The 21,906-nt window shown below is 47.4% G+C and overlaps 1 protein-coding gene across 1 annotated transcript in view; it reads right to left on the bottom strand.

Moving 5' to 3' along the window:
- Nucleotides 1-863, bottom strand: part of LOC149331666 (endothelin-converting enzyme 1-like) — a 51,887-nt gene extending 51,024 nt beyond the window's left edge. Inside the window, exon 1 of the mRNA XM_089556797.1 lies at nucleotides 729-863. The gene's annotated coding sequence lies outside the window, so the exon portion shown is untranslated. The remainder of the gene's footprint in view (nucleotides 1-728) is intronic.
- Between the last annotated feature and the right edge of the window lie 21,043 nt (nucleotides 864-21,906).

The raw sequence follows: 21,906 nt of genomic DNA, 5'->3' as shown, positions 1-21,906 counted from the left end.
AGAATGAAGTGGATTGAGACTGCACTCGCTCTGAACACTGCACCAAGGCTGCTTCATGCATGCATGGATTGCGGCTTCCGGTAATAGTATGGATGCTTGAGGAGCACTATGGCGGACCGACGCGTTATTCTAGGAACTATACTGACATCTGCGTCAATTAGGGATAATGGAAAAAAATTCTCTCGGCCTAACCGCAAGTTTGTTCGAGGTCAAATTTTGCACAGAGGTTGCATTTAATGGTGAGATTTGTTTTATGTGAGACTTGGGCGATGTACTTGCCCGATTCGGCCACAATTATTCGGAAATACACATCGTCTGCGGTGACGGGGAGCCAAAACCGAAAGGCTTCGCAGGAACTGCACCCGTGGCACCATCTATCACCCACCGGAGACAAGAGCTCTTCTCCCCGCGCAGCTTCCCACTCTCAACCGCCTCAGCAGAGGCCTCGTTTCTCGAGTGGATGTGAGATGGCGCCACGGGTAACGCTGGTGCGAAGTATATCGGTTTTGGTTCACCGTCCCCGCGGACGATAGGGATTTTCGAATTATTCTGACCGAATCGGGCAAGCACCCACCTAAATGTAGTATAAAACGAAACTTACCAACAAATTTGCGCTTAGGCCAAGATAATTTTTTTTTTTCGATTTTCTCTGACGCCACATGCACAGTCGGTGCAGTAACTATCGGCTGCACGTGCTCCGAAAACTCCGAAGGTAGAGCGGGTCTCACCGGATGTCGAAGGAAATTCCGCCCTTGGTCTTGCTACGCTTCTTAATCTCCAGCTGGAAAGCGTCCCAGCTGGCGTCGTTCTCGGAGCCGTGCAGCTTGCCGGCCGACACGACGACGTCGACGTAGTACAACAAGGTGCACAGGCCGTCTGGCGGGAGCATGTACGGCATGACGGCCCGGCTTCCGACCGTGCAGACCAGCTCCGTGACAGACCCTGATGGTGCAGGTTAAAAAGAAAGCATTGAGACAGTGGTTCTTTCGCGTATTCGCGGAATACGCACAACTGGAACAAACAGTTCGTCTATAGCGGAATCAGTTGGAAAATGAAGACGTAACTATTAACATCAAAAGCCACGTTCGCAGTGCTCTTGTACAAATAATTTACCCACCGACCTAAATTTAGTCCTAAAAAGCGGCTGCTGGGACCACTCTATCAGGTAAAAAATATCCTGCTTTTATACAGGGTGCTTCACTTAAGGCCCGTTTTGTATGTTGTGACCAGAACGAAAATAGTTGTCCTAGTCGGTGACGCTGCAGTGAGATTTTCGACCACTGGTTTCACTTGCAACTCGCACTCAAGCGATTTTGGTCGGAGTGAAAAGCAAGGTTGGTTGATGTCCATGTAGGCAACCCATGGTTACACGCGATACAAACACTACGCGGAATGTGATGATGATGTCATGACCAGGGTTCTTTTGGGTATATGGCAATATTTAGTACATTTGCTTCTTCCGTGGCAGCAGCTAGCTCCCACGTGACACCACGTCGCACACCGTCTCGTCGCTTCCCAATGGTCAATCCCAGACGAACACACCGACGCTGCGAATTAGCAGCGTCGCAGGCCAAAATTGCATGCATGTAAAACGGGCCTAACGCTAGACGATTTTTAAAAATACACTTTTTGAGTAAGAAGAACGCTTTTGTGTGGCATAGCACTGTCAGCGGAGTAGTATACGCGAATACAGCTAAGACATGCTAATTAGGGGACTGCTTAACTAATATTGAAAAGTTAATTTTTTAACTATTACTGTTAAGTTTGTTAATTATTGAGATGCGTGCACTGCAGCCAACGGTAAGTAATTTCCATATCCTTTTTAGAAATTCGAAATCGTAGTTACCTTGGGGAACCAAATCTCGTCGGTGCGAATCCCTATAATAAGCTACGCTTTTATTCGACTGGTAACCTTATGCTCCGTAACTCAAAAGATAGTTTGATACCACGCCCAACACCTTCCGCCACTTAGGTGGTCCATAGTCTGTGTACCAATGGTGCCACTGTTTGGTCCCCCTTGAGTAGCCTTGATTTTCATAGTAACGCGACCTTGAGTAATGCGAGTATTGGAGCTCAAGCTCTAAAATTCCAAGCGCTCAAGATTTTTAAGTAACACTTTGCCGTGCTCACTGCTCAGTGTTGCGCCCGCTGAGTGTGTTCTTTCCCTTTTCTCCAGAAAAATGATTATACAAAACAGACGAACTTGCGAAAATTCAAGTTGTGAACTCTGCATCACCCTGGCAAGTTGCTGTCACGATTGTGCGAACCGCATTCAGTTAGGCTTAGTATCGTGTGCGTCGGTAGCTTATTTGAAAACAACATAGGGACCCAAGAGTCTGCTAATGCTAACTGCGCAGTTTTTTATACTGGTATGTACACTGTGCTGAAGAGAATAGCTGTAGGAAAACTGCACAGCTACTTTTACGTACGATATTGTAAAGCCAATAGAAATAGTGAGCAGGTAATCTTACCATGTGCAACTAGAAACCGAAATAGTAATAGTATGAAAAACAGTGAAGTAACCCAGCATAGCGGTGTCATTTGAAATATTCAAAGGAGCCTTGGTGCAGAGGATAGGACTGTTAAGAATGAATAGGTAGAAGGAATCAGGTTTGAAGAGGTAACGTTGAGTGCACTAGCATCCTTGTACAAAAAAGCTTAGAATATTATTGGGGAGTAACATATCCGATATGCTTGGACAAAAATCTTGAATATTGGAAAATTGTAGGCCATGTTATAAAATGTTTGAAGGTAATGATCTATTCTTCTAATCTGTCGCAAAATCTTTCTTTTAAGGCTTTTCCATCCCTTGTATGCAAACCAAATGGGAACGCTTTTGACAACCACAAAAACGTTAATAGCAAAAAAATGCAAGCCTTTCCGCGGGGGATCTGCGGATACATTGATTGTTATTGCGAAATCGCAAAATATATGAAAAAATTCTGTTAGGGAGCTGTTTCCCGTTCAAAAATGTCTTTGTCCAGAATTGTTGGTATGAATTCTCCCTGCGCATGCTGTTTACAACTGCAGTGTTACCAAGTTCACGTTGCTGTTCTTTGCAAAGCGTTCTTTCCAAACCGTACTCTTTGCATCATTATTGCAACCAGCCCTACTCAAAGGTGCGTATGAGCTGCTCGTATGGAATTATGGGAGTATGGAGAACGTAAGATAAAGAAGTAGATATGGAAATCCATATATTGTCTGTACGGAGCCCATAAGCATTCTACATGATTTCCTTAAAAGATCCATAATGATTGCTTGACATCATGTGGTGTCCATTAGGTTCCGTAAGCATTTTCCATAAAGTTCACATAATTTTAAAAATTCGGGCTTAAACGCCTCGGCGGCGACCAGCGGTGCCAAGCGTCATGCAGCGCACATTAGGTCAGCAGCGGAGGAGTATTATTGGTTCGCCGCCGTGCCAACTGTTTGTGACGTCACGCAACTACCATGGCAGCGGCCGGAAGCTCCGCCCCCCGGGGGACTCCCGCGCGCGTCGGCAGCCGGGGGGGGGGGAAGGCTAGTGGGGCCGGCGGGGGAGCGCCGACATTTTAGTGGGCAAAAGTGGCGAGAAGAGAGAAAGGCGCAAAAGCAGGAAAATTATCTACAGGTAACTCAGCTTCTACGAAATGCATTAAAAAATAGTTGATGGAGGATATTTGTTGAGGTATACCGCAACTATACAGAGCCCCTTTCAGAGCCGCTTTAAAGGGTAACTGCAACACTTTGCGAAAATTTCGCGATATTCAAGGAATCAAATCTATATACGCTGCATGTAAAGCACGCCGTGTTTTTGCACTAGCATTTCAAATAGTGACGTCATTGACGATTGAATTTTGCACTTCTCCTCATTGCATTAGAGGAGCTCGTGGCAGTTCAGCGTGACGTCACAGAAGGTATCATTTCAAATTACCGCTGTCGCCAGCCACATCCTTCCGTTCCTCGTTGGACGCTGCCAAACAATTATGGGCGGGATTTGCCTTCGGTGGCGTTGGTTTTTCTTCAAAGCATGTGTGTGCATTGGAAATGTGCCGATACCTTCGCTGACGTCATCATGCGCCCCCACTTGGCGTTGTGCACTGCGGAGAAGGTTGAAGGGTGTCGTGATTTTAGTCGGCGATCATGTCACTATTCCAAATGCTAGCCCAAAAAGACTTTTCATGCTTTACCTGGAAGTTTCACACATTTGCATTCTTAAGCTCGATTTCTAAAACCTATGCAGTGTACTTTTAATTAGTCAGTGCTATAAAACCACCGCTACTGCTCCCCAGGTTTTATAACATGAGAGACTCTCGACATCGTGCGTGTATGATATTCCTATGATACCTATGATCCTATGATCCTATGATACCGATAGGATCCTTCAGAGAAGAAAGCCAGCACAGTGCGTGATGATCTGTCACAACTGTGAATGGCTTGCCATATAGGTAGGGACGAAATTTACCAACAGCCCAGACGAGGGCCAAGCACTCTCTTTCGGTAATGGAGTAGTTCTTCTCGGAAGGGTATAGGAGACGGCTAGCATAGGCAATTACACGATGTGTGCCGCATTGACGCTGGGAAAGGATTGCACCGATGCCATGGCCACTAGCATCAGTACGGACTTCCGTAGGAGCGGACACATCGAAATGTGCCAAGACCGGTGCAGTGGTAAGCTTTCTTATAAGGTGGGCAAATGCTTGGTCTTGGGAGGACCCCCAGGAAAAACTAACATCCTTTTTAAGAAGATCGGTGAGCGGCTGAGCAATGTCGGCGAAATCTTGAATGAATCTACGAAAGTAAGAACAAAGGCCCAAAAAACTTCGGACGTCATTGCTCGAACGGGGTACTGGGAAGTCTTTTACTGCTCGGATCTTGTCTGGATCGGGACCAACCCCTGTAGCATCGACGACATGGCCTAATATATTGAGCTGGCGACGCGCGAAACGGCATTTTGAAGAGTTGAGCTGCAGCCCGGATTGGCGAAAGAGGGAAAGAACTTGTGAAAGGTGGCCCATGTGGGACGAAAACGAGGGCGAAAACACAATTACATCGTCTAAATAGCACAGGCAAGTGGACCACTTAAATCCTTGCAGCAAGGAGTCCATCATGCGCTCGAAAGTGGCTGGGGCGTTACATAAGCCGAAAGGCATAACCTTAAACTGATATAAGCCATCAGGAGTAACAAACGCAGTCTTCTCCCGGTCCTGGTCATCCACAGCAATTTGCCAATAGCCAGATCGGAGGTCTATGGAGGAGAAGAATTTGGCTCCGTAGAGGCAGTCTAAGGCATCGTCGATTCGAGGAAGCGGATAGACATCTTTTTTAGTGATCTTATTCAAGTGACGGTAAGCCACACAAAAGCGCCACGAGCCATCTTTCTTCTTGACCAAGACGACGGGCGAAGCCCAAGGACTGTGAGAGGGCTCAATGATGTTCTTCTCCAGCATTTTTGCCACTTCCGCCTGGATTACCTGTCGTTCGGCATGGGAGACCCGGTATGGTCGGCGGCGGATAGGAGGAGCATCGCCGGTGTCGATGCGGTGCGTAACGGTAAGAGCTTGGCCGAGGGCGCTGTTATGGAGGTCGAAGATGTCGGAATAGGACTCGAGAAGCGCACGCAGCTGAGAAGATTGGGCAGGGAGCAAATCGGAAGGCATCATTGCCGTGATCGCGTCAGTCGAAGTGGGATCGTGAGCAGGGTCTACAGGAGCTGATGCATGGGCAGTGTCCAATGGGGCAACTTGGCAGGAGCCAATAGGTGCGAACGTTGCCACGCATATGCCAGGTGGAAGGACTTGGGATGAATAGCTGAAATTGATTAACGGAAGTGACACACTGTTTCCCCTGATTGTAGCGACAGTATGGGGCAGTGCAACGTTGCGGTGCAGCAAGACATCTGAAATAGGGGCGACTAAGTAGTAACCATCGGCGACTGATGAGGTAGGACGTAGGGTAACGAATAAGGCAGCTAGGGAGGGCAGAGAAACTTGGTCGGGCCAATACAGTCTGGGAGAAGGCAAGGGTTCAGGATCGATGGCTGGGAGATCGAGGTGTAGGATGCCGTGCGAGCAGTCTATCAGGGCGGAGTGTTCTGATAGGAAATCGAGGCCGAGGATGAGGTCATGAGCACAAGGGGTCAAAACATTGAACTGCACCGGAAGGTCATGGCCAGCAAACACTGACGCGTGCAGTGCAGAGTCCGTCAACACTAACTGTTCCGCCGTCCGCGACACGCACTCGAGACCGAGCTGGCGTGAGAACTTTACGTAAACGACGACGAAGTTGTGCACTCATGACAGAGATATGCGCTCCAGTGTCGACAAGCGCTCGCACGGGAACACCATCAACACAAACGTCTAGTTGGTTCAAGTGGGAGGTCTGTAGAGGATTTGTGGGCCTGGTCGTGGATGCAGCGTCACGTCCGGGAGCTGCATCAGCTAGTTTTCCAAGTCAGAGCGGTCGTATGAGGCTGCAGCCGACGATCGAAGGGACTGCGGGGATCGGAAACGACGGCCTCGTGGAGATGGAGAGCGGGAAGAACGACGTGGTCGGGAGCTGGTGAGATCGTTGGCCGAATCTGATTGGTCATGAGGTGGTCGGGGCGGAAAACGGCGGGGAATATCTGAACGGTTGTCGTAGGAGAGCTCGGTGCGAGGAGTCGGAAACCATCTATTGCGGCAGTGCCGGGAAATGTGGCCGACACAGGAACAATTGAAACATATGGGGCGATCATCAGGCGTGCGCCACTCTGCTGGATTTCGGTAGCGACGAAAGTTCGGAGCCCTGGGACGGTAAGCATTCCTGGTTGGAGGCCGGACGCTAGAGTTCCCGATGGAACAGATGGCAGGTGAGAGATTGAAATTTGCGAGTTCCTCTCGTACGACGGCTTGAATAAGGGACACATCGGGCAAGGGGTGACTGGGGATGGTAGGTTGGAGGGCCGCAGGTGCACAGGCCTCCATTTCGCGGCGAACGATCCGGGTGACTGTGTCGTTGATGTTGTGAGGCGAAGTGGGAGGTGGGCTAGTTGGCGGCTGCTGCAAAACACACGAAGACGTGGCGGCCGTACGGGGAAGTCTTTGAAATTGTGGAAATATGCGCCGGCTCTTAACTTGCTCGAAGAGACGGCACTCCTTAATAAGGGCATCCACGGTATCACTGCCTTTGCAGAGAAGTAAATGAAAAGCGTCGTCCGCGATCCCCTTTAGGATGTGGCCCACCTTTTTCGATTCCGACATGGAGTTGTCAACCTGGTGACATAAGGCAAGGACGTCTTGAATATACGTGATGTAACTTTCACAGGTGGACTGAGCACGCGAGTCAAGATGTTTTTGGGCTGGGAGCTTCGAAGCATCTGGAGGTCCGAAGAGAGCGCGAAGCTTTTCTTTAAAGGTGTCCCAACTCGTTAATTCGTCCTCATGGGTTTCGTACCATTGCCTCGCTGTGCCAGACAAATAGAAAATGACGTTGGCCAGCATGACGGTGGGGTCCCACCTGTTATGGGCGCTGACGCGTTCATACATCAAGATCCATCTGTCGACGTTTTCAGTTGAGGCACCAGCGAAGATGTCGGGGTCACGGGGATGAGCCATGACCATGAATGTAGTGGCAGTGGGACTTGGCGAGTCGCCGGGCTGCGTCATTGTAGCGGTCCCGGTGTAGCGACCGCTGCGAAGCTCCGTGATGGAATAGGCCAGAACGAGAGGAAGGGGAAAGTCCTCACCTCCACCAAGATGTTACGTGGCAGGAGGCGTTCACAGCCCGCAGAACACTGGTGCACTCACACTGAACAGAACACAAGCACAGGGCGCACCGGACGTCAAGACACAGGCCACTGCACAGGATTCAGAGCCCGAGCACGCGCCAAGCGCCCTCTCACTTCGTCTGCCTCATCGTCTCTGAGTCGACCCGTAGCAATATGTTATCTCTGTTTTTAGAAGAATTTTCAATCTTTGTTTCTTGAGAGCTTTCCTCAACCATCGGATTTGCCTTTCTGTGAGGCGTAGCTGTATATATTGAGAGAGTTCCCAGGCGCTTAGGAGCCACTCGCAGGCACGCTGCCTGACGGTTGGTGAAGGATGGATAATTACGGACAAGATTAGATTAGCATTTCCCCTCCCACGATAAAAAATTAGAAATTCTCCCGCATTGGGAGAATGCGAAAGCGTTGACGCCTCCGCCGCACTCGTCCCCTCTAGTTTCCTCTCTTCATCATTTTCTTTTTGTTTATTTATTTAACTACTGAATTAGCGTAAGTATAGTATGCTTTAATCAAACAATGATTTATTTGCTCCGATTATAAGTTCTTTAATCCCAATCAACCCTTTTGGTTTTCAAATTTCGCGCCGTGGTTGCTTTCCTCTCCACTTACTATATCCCCGTCCAGCCTATTCAACCGTCCAATAGTTTTTTCTGGTAATTAATTACCTGTTTATTCTATATCAATGAAACTTTTTGCTCGATTAATTATCACTCATCAAATACATTTCAATTCATTTCACACTTTAATTTAACCCTTAATTGCCTATTTTCCGCCATCTACGACTGTTTTCCCTTCTACTCACTATGTCGACGTCCGCGCTATTTCGATGGCTCATCGACATTTTTGGCTCTAAATAATTAATTAATCATCCCGTCGACATAACTTTTTTTTTGCACTGCATCCTCTCATCATCCTCTTTAGATTACAACCACTGCTGCGGACGCGTTTTGCGGATACGACCGCGCCGCAAGCCTATCAGTGCTTTCTGATTAATTAATGATATTTCAGCACCCATTAAGAGCTTAGACAGGACAAGCTGGAGCTTACATGGTGCCACCGTAGAACGCGTCCATTCTACATAATCTGTATCAGTATCAGTGGCCGTAGGATTCGCTGGTGTCTCCTTTGATGCTCCTGTAGTTTTCACACCTTTTGTGGTGTCTTTGTCTGCGTTCGTAGTTGCTACCTCGGTTTTGGTGTCTTTGTCTGCCTTTGGACCTGAAATGTTAAAGCAGTTCTTTCCTTAGACATGTCGTGCACACAGAACAAAGCAAACGCCCCGAGCGGCATGACAGGGTCTTTCCGCAGACATTCCGCAGCTTTTACGCAGAGACGTTAGTTTTCAGCTGAGGACACAAATATTATTCGTCACTTAAGACAAAAGCAACACAGCGATGGACTTTGTGAACCTTTGTGAAACACACTCCCGCAAACTCTCTTTACGGACAGCCTACAGAGGTCAGAAAAGTTTGCAGGATGCCGGTACACGGCAAAAACTTCAATGCGACATCATTCAGGTTGTCGTCATGCACTTTGCAGTTTCTCCGCAACAAAATTCCCTAATTGGTCGCGAAAGGTCACGTGACTGACCTCATCACAACCCGCCCACAGTGGCAGGTAGCAGGTGCACCAGCGAAGATTTCGAAGTTGGCCCAGACTCCAAAGTTGAAAAGAATCACCGAAATTTTGGAAATCGGCCAACTACCGAAAATGAATTAACGTTGATTCGTGGGAGATTAGTGGGTGGATCAAGGTAGATTAGTGGGTCGGATTAATATTAAATAATCTAATGGCAGGTACTGGGAAATTCTAGAAGATGATGACTACTGCCTACCATTTTAAGGGCAGTGGAAGCGGTTCGAAGCCGAGTTTTAGCGGGAAACTCATTTTCAAGAAGGTGGTTATGGCTATATTTTATATTATGGATACTGGCGCGTTAAGAGACACTAATGGGGACGTTAATGCTGACCATGTTCAACATTTTCGGGCAAAAATTTAGAAAATAGGAACGCTTTAAGGTACTCTTATGGAGATATTCGTCCGATTCTTCTGATACGTAGCAAAATCGTACTTTTAACGTGTTTCCATCGATCGTATAGAACGGTTAAGTCTGCCATGGCAAACAAAAGGAGAACGCTTTTGAAGATTGTAAAAACGTTAAAAGAAAAAAATTCAAGACAGTCGCTTGGTGATCTGCCATTGTATTGACTCTTATAGTGAAATCTTTCATTATATGATAGATTGGGTTCATCGATTGTTTGCAGGTCAAATGCTTTTGCACATAACTGTTCTTTATATGCGGACCCCAGTACTACCGCTACCTTGCCAGTTTAAACACCTTAATATATTACTCTTCGCAAACTCTTGCCCCCTTAGTAGGTAGTAGGTACTAGTTATTTTCATAGTAATGTGTAAATTGATGCTAGCGTACTGTTCGGTGGTGGTGTCCTCGTTCATACGTGATATTATAAGGCGGAAGCCTTTAATGCCTTATCGTTGTAAGCAGTTGTTGTCGACAGAAATGTCACGCTTTAAATTGGTCGAAATGGTGGTGACGTCATAGTGCGCGAATTTCAAACGGGGCCAATTGTACTTTGGCTAGTAGCCATGGGACCAATTTGAAGAATCGTATAGTGATGCTCCAAGTACGTGTAACTGAGTTTAGTTAATTACTTAATTAACCAGTTAGCCTAATTAACCTTTCTAGTCAGTTCAGATAAATAAATAAAATCGAGTAGGAAATTGGTCGAGCTGGGGAATGGAACCAGGGTCTCCGGGGTGCGAGACGAGCACACTACCACTCCCGGAGTGGTAGTGTCTCCGCCTCAAATGCCTGGTTCGATTCCCAGCCTCGACGCAGTTTTTTTAAGGTCAACCGTGAATACGCAATTTAGGTCAACCGTGGCCATCGCCGGGAGCTACGCGACGGCTCGAAACCTGGCGCAGTATTGCTTACGCAATAAAAACGGAATTGCGCTGACGTCCAAGGTGGAACGGAACCAGTTAGCGATTCTCACCTGATCCACCCCCAACATAGCTAGGAGGTGGAGCTTCCTTGCCCTTCTCATCGTCAGGATTCTCCTCGTCGCCTCCTGATCCTGCGTGCCAAGAAACAGCACAGTCAGGACTTCGCTCGATACAGCAGGAGCTTAATTTGAAATTGTCACCACTACCTCGACTAAAAGATTGCGGTGACGCAGTGACTGAGTTCGTCCCACGAAAAGGCTAGGGTTGTGAGAGACCTTGTTTCTATGTGTTCTCAGCCTATTTCCACCACGGAAAAAGTTTAGGGCAACACGAGGGTCAAACGTGATTGCCTTGATCCGTGCGAAGCAACGCTGTAGATACCGCCCACAATCATTTCCACGAGTTTCTGATGGCGTCAGTTCATTTGGTGCTGCACTTTGTTAGATCACACAGACAAGGGTTATCTTCCCTTTTTCGTTTCGCGCACTTGTGCGTTTTCATTTTGCGTGGTCCGCTCATTGCTTTTATAATGGTACAGCTTTATATTAGGCGTGCTGTTTGTAAAAACGGCTTCGTATCACTGTGTAGTACTTTATTATTGATTGATCTTACTTTTGCCTCAGAACCATCGCTGTAATGATTCGAAGGCATCTGCATTTAGGGCTCCAGGTAAGGAGGTTCGGAAGGCCATTGCCTTGACAGCACGTTATTATTATCACGAAAGGTTTATTTAATCACCACGAGTATATTTGCATTTGAGGCGGTGTGTCGCACTCACCAGCAGCTCCTAGCACAGAGTATCCAACACCCATAACCAGGAGGAAGAGGACACACAGGCCGAGGAGAGCTAGCAAGCCAGTGTTCCCTTTCGTGTCACTGAAAATAGATTTGTTGGGGTTAGTATATCCCGGCGTTTTGCAGATGGACATCTTAGCAGTCTGTTCAACAAAATGCAAACACAACTCTTCCGATTTGCGCAGCCCGTAGCGGAGTGCTACGCGCCAGAGTGAAGAGAACTGAAAATCTCTGACGACGTGCAAAGACGGAAGTGGCGAGATTCATTGGGAGTTGCAATGTTCCCCCAGCAGATTAAAAAGGAAAACATGGTGGATACACAGTAGGAATGGTGGATGGAGATAATGCGTAAGTGCATTCTCTCGGATTGGCCACAGAAACCCTTCCCGTTTTCTACTGGGTGTACTACTACTTACCCTTCGCACTCGTTCTTAGAAGCTCAGCTGGTTAATAAGAATGCTTGCTCACATATGAATATTACATAATTTACGCTTGACCAATTTTTAATCCTAAAGTTGTAACCTTGCGTCACTGCCCTGTTTTTTGCAACCAGTCTTCCAATCGCTTTTTGCTAATGCCTACAGCAGATTCAATCACATTATATATTCTGTCTTCAAATCCTGCGGCCTCAGAGGCAGTGACTGTTCGTATATCGAAATCTGGGTCTGTGCTGCCACATCCTTGTAAAATGTGTCCTATTGTTTCTAGGGGTTTACCACACACCGCACATGTCACATCTTAAAGGTTAAATTTCTTTTTTCTTGCTTTTCTAGATCTCGCTTCAGACTCAGGAGCTTCCAACAGAGGGCGAGACGCCGCGCGCCCTCTTCTACTGCGTTAGGTGTGGACTTCTGCACAAATCAATCGGGTCTAAATATTTCGAACAGGTCTCCCTACCGACTTCCGCATTATTGTTCCAATGGCAGTTTCCCAGCCCCAGAACCACATACGGGACTCCGAAGGCAATGGCGCGCGTTGTTCAGGCTCATATATTCGCTTCGTGTACTCATATTCGACAGCGCGACGTGCACTCTGTCGCGTGCTGAAGGCTCCGAGAACGCACATTGGCGGCGCCCGCCCTAAACACCGCCTATGTTGTCCTCGGTGCAGAGAGTGGTTTAGCGTAGGTGGCGCTATATAACATGCCGCGCCCACTTTCTCTCTCATCATGCCTCCTGATAGGGCAGAGATTTAGGAAGCTTCATTAAAGGCTCGGAGGCACTTTTCCCGCCCCAAAGAGTGGTGTAGTGTAGGTGGCGCTGTATAACATGCCGCGCCCATGTTCTCTCTCATCATGCCTCCTGGAAGGAGAGCGATATAGAAGGGTCAGCAAAGGGTCGGGGGCTGTTTTCCCTCCATGGTATCTATGGTGTGGCGTCTGTTTACTACAAGTGGTATATAAGACCGTTGACATGAAATAATGGTGACCAAGGTCCCGTTATAGCGAACCGCTATAACGAAGAACTCGTGGGGCCCCTTGGAATTCGTTACAACGAGGTTCTACCTATTCATGTCATTGGGTGTCTGTGCTTACCCTCCAGCTCCTCCTCCTTCGATGGCTGCAGAAAAAGAAACATTGGGAAAAAACTCCATGAGCTGAGGGAACTGCAGGGAAATTGCGGCGCTAAAGTTGGACAGACGGATTCGGCAGCGCAGTTCATGTAAAATATGTCGATGATAGAACAATGCAGCTGTTATCAAGAAGCCTTCATCAATTAAAGGCCAGAGGCTATCAGTTAGTGTTCCACCGTTTTTAGCCTAAATTCAGTGATGACTGCTTCTACGTATGAATATGGCAAATAAACGCGAAATTATTCCGCGGCGTAGCAGAAACCACCGATAGTGATCACTAGCATAACCTGCAGCAGTAGTTGGTATCGCAGCAGATGATTCGGGAAGTTATGCATGTGGTCTTAGCACCAAAAAAAAGGCTGAGGCTTAACTTGGTTAAGCCTGGATAATGCGAAGCATCATCGTGTCGCGTAATTTGGAGGCGCACAACCACAGCGACGGCGCGAGGTGGGTCCCCGTTTCTCCACTGTCGTGACGTCATCGTGTCACGTGGTGTGACGTCATGTATCACGTGATTTGGAGGCGCACAACCACAGCGACGGCGCGAGGTGGGCCCCCGTTTCTCCACTGTCGTGACGTCATCGTGTCACGTGGTGTGACGTCATGTATCACGGGATTTGGATGCGCACAACCACAGCGACGGCGCGAGGTGGGCCCCCGTTTCTCCACTGTCGTGACGTCATCGTGACACGTGGTGTGGCATGATCGTGTCACGTAATTTGGAGGCGCAAAACCACAGCGACGGCGCGAGGTGGGCCCCCGTTTCTCTACTGTCGTGACGTCATCGTGTCACGTGGTGTGACGTCATGTATCACGTGATTTGGAGGCGCATAACCACAGTGAAGGGCTGAAGCGGTAGCTAAAGAAGTATGCTTCGCATAAAATTGCCCCATTGTTGAACGATAATCGGCAGCTTACATCAAATTTGCGGGGTCGTGCGGCTTGTCTCACTGAAGGCAACATTTTCTGCGCGTTCGTAATAAGGCTCATAAGTGAACAGCTGCTACTTCATTATCCCTTCTTGCTTCATGCAGGGACTATAAGTTGAACTAGAGCTAACAACTAGTTAGAGTGAAGAGCTTGGAGCCCTGGTACTTACTCGACATCTGGCTGCTCTCTGAAAAATAAATAACGTTTAGATTTGTGGCGTGTGTTAAGCCTTATAAAAATGGTCTATAGACTTCTTATAGACTCCATTACCTTCCTATAAATATTTCTTAGTCTATTCAGAGCCTGTAGGCTGTCTACAAACAAAGGTCTACTAAAAGTGTATGGCCATAAATCTATAGCTTGTCTATAGACTGCCTATAGCATTTGTATTGCTAATAGACTTCTCAAGGACTGGTCTATAAAAAGTCTGCAGGCTTTGTAGACAAAATTCTATTGGTAGTCTACAAACTGTCTAAAAAAGTTTGTAAGGGAAGAGACAGCTCGAAGAACAGTCTATGCCTTATAGACAATTTTGTGCTAAGGAGGGCTGCCGCACACGAATTCACAACACCCCTAAACGCACACTTCCTCGGTTCGTATAGAATATTTTAGGTACTAGACGCATTGGGAAGTGCTTAACAGGTGACCATAGTGATTCCTGTATATATGAAAATGGTGGGCACAAAATGGCCTGCGTTTTATAATAAAAACCTGCACGGTATAAGTCTGAGCTATGTTGGCAGCCCGACTGTCAGCGGCGACGGAGAATATATACACCTAGTCCTCTAGAGATATCATCGAGTTTATATCTTCGTGTGGTGCGCAGCGCTGTGAAACAAAGAACAAGAACAAAACTAACAATGCGACAACTGGGGCTAGTTGGTACTCCATAGCTGTAGTACAAATGCGAGTGTGTATTACACACACAACACGAGACAGACTGTACGAAAGAAACCCACGCCTGGAAAAAACACGTGTGCTAGCCACACACTCAAGGCAGAATAAGAGAAATCATTGAGGTTTACCTTATAGCTAATTGTAGCGGAGGTTGCGTCAGCACGCCTTCACTACTGCTAGCGATCAGGAAGACGGCTTTTATTCGAAAACTGCTTATCTCGTTTACGCAAGATCAGGAACTTACGTATAGCAGAAGAGTTGAAATCTGGGTTAGTTGGTACATACTTAAAAAAAAAAAAACCAGCCAAAAAGACGGGGACAAAGGAGAGACGAGGCACACACAACGACTGGACTACCAACTGTGCTTTATTGAAAAACAGCCAGTCTCCCAGGAAACCTAACAGAGCATGCGCAGCTCAACGGCACCGCAAAACCAGCACAAAAGACCGCGAGCTCGTAAGATAGTCAAGCTGCAGTGTCAACGGGACAAGACACTGCAGCTTGACTATCTTACGAGCTCGCGGTCTTTTGTGCTGGTTTTGCGGTGCCGTTGAGCTGCGCATGCTCTGTTAGGTTTCCTGGGAGACTGGCTGTTTTTCAATAAAGCACAGTTGATAGTCCAGTCGTTGTGTGTGCCTCGTCTCTCCTTTGTCCCCGTCTTTTTGGCTGGTTTTTCTTAAGAACTTACGTATGCTTCTTGATGGTTCCGCCGCTGCGGTGGCTCAGCGGTTATGGCGCTCAGCTGGTGACATTCTAGAAGATTGTCTTTTATGCGATGTCAGTGCACGTTAAAGAACCCCAGGTGGTCGAAATTTCCGGAGCCCTTCACTGCGGCGTCCCTCATAGCCTGACAAACCAAACCATTTCCGTTTCCTTTATATGGCCCCTTTTACATAATAAAATTCCGTGCACTTCGTGCAGTCTTGCCTAGTGTTGTGGTCGCAATATTCACCTCATTTGTACTACAACAAGAACAAGGAGGACAGTACAGCTCACATCTGAACCCTAATTCGACTGGACCATATTTTTAGCGGCGTTGTATCGAGAACGCTTGTGGTCTCCTTTCACCGTCACTGCACACGCGGAGCGTAGGAAGAGAGAATACATAGAATGGAAAGCAGGAACTCGTCCGTATCTTTGCGTAGCTATTCTCCTGGTGTGTTGACAAACTAGGCCGAACCACACCTTTCCGGCCTGGCTTTTTCCTTGTCCACCTCGGATACGGTCTGCATGCTTGTGCGTTTCGCCTGGCATTACCTTGTCTTCAGCTTCTCAGTGATACATTACAAAATGTACTGGCTGATTGTTACCCTGAGAACGTTTCTCCCCCTCCTTGTTCTTATCCGTCGTCTCCGTACAATGCATACCGCGAAAGAACTGTAGAACTAAGCAACTAACTAAGCAGCACACTCTTAAATGTTGTATATGCGATGCGATACTTTTGGAACGGGAGCTACTACCCCAGGCAAAAGCAGGTCCCTGGAATGTTCGACTTCTGTTCCTCCAAAGACAAATTATTGCAACAAAAGAGTGTATGTGAGCTAGCTGTGGCCGCTGTGCGCGTCGAGGGTTAAAGGTACGAAGTTCTCGGAATACTGAACGTAAAATTTTGCACTATGAAAAAAAGTGCATGCTTATTGTCAGTGTGAACTGCGTTTCGATATTTTTCCCTGAGCGATCACGTGTCAACTGTACACCCAATGATGTCCTAGCAGCACGGCATAACATCCTCTCTAAAGAACAATTCGAAAACCAATGAATCAGCCACATGGTTTATGTATTTGCGCGGTGTTTGCATTTCCACTTCCTTCTTGTGGATGCAACAAGCTCAACACGGGGATGTTCCACGCTTGAACTATACTGGGGTCACGGAAAGCGAGGAACGAGGACACGCCACTTCCACCACGGTGGTGTTAAGGGCTGCAGTACTTACCAATCGACGACATGGCGGCTAGAAAGGAAAGATGCCACCCCCATTAATGAGAATAAAGAGAGTTTATCGTATGAGTGTGTATACTTCTAAACCGCAAACAATTACCTACCCTGCACCGAACATTTGCTTCAACTAATGTAGATGGACTGCTAATTACAGCCCTAGGCGTAGTAAGTTGATGCCTTAACTATCAGCCACGTATATTACGGGATATGTTTCGGAGTATGTAGCTCGCCAGACGCCATAAGGATGCTATGTCTTAAGCACAGAAACATGGCTGAAGACTTGGGGCTGATACTGTCGTCCTCCAGTTCGAAAACTCCTCACTGATTCACTCCTCTGCTGGGCCGATGCAAGCCCGTGCTTTCTGAGAGGCGTATTAGGTAATGATCCCAGCCTTGATGCAAGCGCTGCCCGCTACTAGGTGGCGCTACCACTGCTGGCTGTACATGAAAGGCCTTGAGTACTTGTGGCGTTCAATCCTAATGAGTAAATTGCATGAAGCTTTGCCTAAATTAGTATAATATAGCTGAGAACACGAAACAACCTTGACGGGGGAAAAAGTAAACCAAAAGAATCAAGGCAATAAAGTGAAAAAGATGCAAAATAAATAAACAGCCACATTTTTTGCTAGGCAAGGTGACACTCGCCTCCACTCTAGTAGAAAAGGGGTGCTAAATGTTATCTATGTACCGCGGAGGTGGTGACGAGGTCGGCGGCCTTCGGGCTACGGACGTGTATCTTTTTTCAGCCAGCGTCCGCTCCGGCGGACGCGGTTCTTGCGACGCGCGTCTTTACTCTCTCTTTTTATCTGTCCCCTTATCCTTGAACTCTCCTCTATCTGCACGCGGCAACGGTGGTGGCTTGGCTTAACTCAGTTGGCAGGCCCGTGCACTTTCCTTTTCATTCTTCTGTCTGTCGCAACCAACCAACCAATCTATGTACCGCCTGTCTTTGGCGAACAGGGCCCTGTAAATGATCAGCGGCGACATCGTTACCGCATATTAGGCGTTGGGCAGAAAGGCAGGCGCCCACTAAAGGGAACTAATAAGTTTGGGACATATGATTCGTTCATGCTTTCAGGATATGCCTAACGTAGCACAAGAAGGGATGGCGCACAGCGCGATTACTACGCGCAGTGGTAGTGTGGAACAGTCACATAACATGTCATATTCAAGACTCCAGGCGCAACGTCCGGGCCCTATTAAGCTTACCACTGTGCGTTCCCTGCGCGATTAGATGATGTTAAGTGCATCATCAAGCAATATCAGCTATAGGTACACGGGCTTTTGGTCATGTTGACTGCGTCTCGCTTTCTCAAAAGGATGCGAGAGGCAGACGTTAGCAGGACTGAGCAGTGTATTCTTCTGGACTCCGTTTGTCCTTGTGTATGGCATTACACCGTCTGCCGCTCTGCCAATTTTGAACTCTTTGGAGCATTCTACCACTGCTTAGATATGGCCTGGCTTAGATATGGCCTGCAATACTTACTTGATTCTTCACCTGGAATGGAAGTGACTGCCATCAGCAATGTTCATTTCGCGAAGAAAGCAATTTGTTATGAACTTAAAATAAAAATGTAGAACTTATGCAGTGTGGTAAAACAACACAAATAAGACACGGACACAGGTTCTTACCCATGGTTGGGGAAGTCTAGGTGTGGTCTTGCTTGCCACAGATTATTCCTCAGGAAAGTAGTCGCTTATTCGGCGAGTGGTCAGGCGCCTTCGAAGTGTTTGCGAGGGAAGTTCCTTGCTAAGCCTAGAATTAATAAAAACAAATTTGGGCGGTGTTCATTGAATTCGCAGCAGGAACACAAAACACTGGACGAGCTTGACGCATAGCTGGTGCGATCTGTCCCTGTAAGAACGGCGCTATTTATTCGATGGTATGTCTGAGCTGCTTTGCAATCCCCATCATGGACTATGAGGAAGATCGTAGCGAGAGGCGAGGGGTCAGTTTTTGCTACCCGGGGTGTCAACCTCCAGCGAAAAAGCCCCCTGTGCCCTCACTGGGATATGGCTGGCAGAAGCAAAAAAGAGCCATAGTAAAACTTTGTCTAACGATATGGCACGACATGGCTGAGTTTTGTTTTGCTGTAGGGGTATTAACGTCAAAAAGCAACACTAGTCATGAGGGACGCCGTAGTGATGGGCACCAGATAATTTCGATCACGTGGGCTACTTTAGCGGACACTACTTTCGTACAGTTACACAGGTCTCTTGCATTTCGCCTCCATCAAAAGCGACCGCAGCGGCCGGAATCGAACCCGCGTATTTCGCGTCAGCAGTCGAGGACCATAACCACTGAACCAACGCGGCGGCTCTAAAACATTGATTAAGCCTGCCAGACAGGCTAGTGGCCGAACAGCCTGCACATCAAGGCATGACACCTGTCTGTAGGGCATTGCTGATAGAGCAACTCCTATTCTATTACTAGACAATCGTGACTTTGTGCCTAAAGCACGGTTACCGAACGCGACAGTAGGTAAAGCCTAAGATTAAGCGTGATGCGTGCCTGGCCCACCTGGTATCTCAGTCGCCGGCCGTCAGGGTCCCGGACAGGCCTTGTAACTGGAAGAAGATCCTAGGCACGATCCCAGGAGAAGGAGAGAGGGCGTGACGCGCTGATCGTTCTCCAGGGTACCCCGAGAGATGAGGGTGCTTCGCTCACAGACAGCGCTCGAGCAATTACCAGTAGGCGGACGGGAGGACTCCAACGGCAGCGAGCAGAAGCAGCGGGACCTCCGAGGCGAGGGCGAGCTCCGGTCGGTGCGAGCAACGGTCGTTGAGTGCGCGAGCTTCGCGAGCTGCTCGCTCTTGAAAGCGCGTGCGCCGATCATCTTCTTCCTCATTTCCACTCAGCAGGGCTAGCATGGCCATGAACTGTGAAGGTATACTTAATCCAGGCCTGCGGTTGCCGCGTTTCCCCGTAGGCGAAACGCAAAAGGCACTTATTTGCTCTGCTGCCTCAGTGCCCGTCAAAGAACCGCAGGTTAACGTGGTTATATCGGAGCCCTCCACCTAGGCATTTCGTTCCCTTTTCCTACTTTTATTCTCTTTGTTATCACTCTCCTCACGGCGCAGTTCGGGTCTTACTGCGCCCTTCCCTTTCGTCAAAAAAGTTCTAGTTACAATCAGTTGGATTCTTGCGGAGAAAATGCAATCGCATTTGTCTTGCACTGTCGAGTCTATTCGAATTTTGATTTCAATATTTTTCTCTCGTCAATCTATTCGAATTCTGATTTTATTCTGATTGTATCTTTATTCCATTTCTAATTGTAATCGCTGCTTTAGTTCTTAAGCATTTCTTTCCCTCTTCTCTCCTTCAAGTGAAGAGACGGCGTGGGGAGAGGGAACGGTTGGCAGGTTCAAGGTGGGGAGAGTGAAAAGACCCTAAATGCAACCTGCCACTGTTGGCTGGCGGCAGCTTCACGCAGACTCTCACGCCACCACCGCTGAGCAGGTTTTGATTTCGTGGCGTTTATATTGCTACAGCAATAAAACCTTTTTTCGAGATGCTCATATCGCACCCTATCGAAAAACGCAACAGAAAATTTTCTGTTGTTACAACATATTTTCTTATACTATTTTGGGACGTGACTGCAGAAATTCTTGCAGTAATAAAACGGTTTTCTGTAGTATTGAGCAACCTCGTGTAGACAAGACAGAGCAAGTTAGGTCGCCACTACAAACTACATCGGAATACTACAGAAAAATTTTTCGTAACGACAGGACGAGGAAAATTTGTGTTGAATTTTGGGACTGCCTCTGTTCTTTTTTGGACTGGGGACGGCTGTGAAAAAAAACGAAGGCGCGAAAACTGCCGCACTCAAGATGTGTACCAGGAGAGTGCCCTCCGGGAAAGCACAAAGGGCGAAGAAATAATCCTTTGTTACTATCAAGCGCTGAAAACTAAGATTCTTTAGGGGGACAACCTCTCTCCTTGTTTCCTTCATACTTTCTTGTCTGGCTTACCAACGTTCCCTAGTCTTCCTCACAATATTTTGATTATCTTTTTTCTTTGACTGCATACGTTTGAAGAGGCAAATGTATATTAGAAGGCCCTTAAAAATTTTTAACAGAAAAGTGGGCAAGGTCATCTTAGACCCGGTTCTCTCCGGTGTTGAGCGAGATACGTAAACTGTCGAAACTGCATTCAGGACTGGACGGAAGAGATTTGCTCGACAAATGGGCTGTGACGGACACGAAGTGGTACCAAGATAGGATTAGCAACCTTCAAAACCTGCGTTCAGGATTAAAAAGTAGTTTTCATAAAAATTTTCTCATGAAGAGCTTTTCTTCGGGGAGTTTTATGATATTGACCCCAGGTGGTCTACATTTCCGGAGCCCTTCACTACGGCGTCCCTCAAAGCCTGAGTTGCTTTGGGACGTTAAACCCCAATAAACCAAACCAAAAATGGTGGCTAGCCGCACTTGGCAACAAAACACCTTCTTGAAGCGTGCAGAGCTGGGTGACGAAGCTTCTTCTTCTTCTTCTTCTTCTTCTTCTTCTTCTTCTTCACCTCTTTATAATGGCACATACCCACGTGGGGGGATTGGCCAAGGTACAATGGTATACATAAGGAAATTTTCTTAAGATTACGAGAAACTATCGGAGCCAAACGTGAATTTTGAAAAATGTATTCATGAAAAACGACAGAAGAATATTTGAAGTGAAATAACAAAGAACATTTTGGCGAAAATAATAATTTAAAAAAAAAACTCCGAGACTTTTAAAGGAGTTAGCTTCTGTACGATCTTCTTCTTCTTCAAAGTGGACGCGCGCGATCACGGGGCACAACTGTCTTTTACCTTGTCCAATCTGTGGCCGCACGAATCCGTTGTGCGAGCCCATTCAGTTTTTTTTTTTTTTCATTTCTGAAGTTGCGCTGATTACTTGCTCGTTTGCAATGATTCATCACCCGAATCCTGGCTCAAGATGTGGATGTGCGAATTCTGCGCGACGAAACTACAGAATTGCAGAGCCGGCAGAATACCTATGCGCACAGAACAAGCCAAGCTGGAAAAAGAAAGCAGCGTTTGTGGGGAAAGATTTCTGGCTTTAG

This window comes from Amblyomma mixtum, chromosome 8 (genome assembly GCF_055824585.1).
Source record: "Amblyomma mixtum isolate Tamu chromosome 8, ASM5582458v1, whole genome shotgun sequence".
NCBI lineage: Eukaryota > Metazoa > Arthropoda > Arachnida > Ixodida > Ixodidae > Amblyomma > Amblyomma mixtum.
Note: the sequence above shows the minus strand (reverse complement) of the source record. Positions and strands in the feature narration are given on the sequence as shown.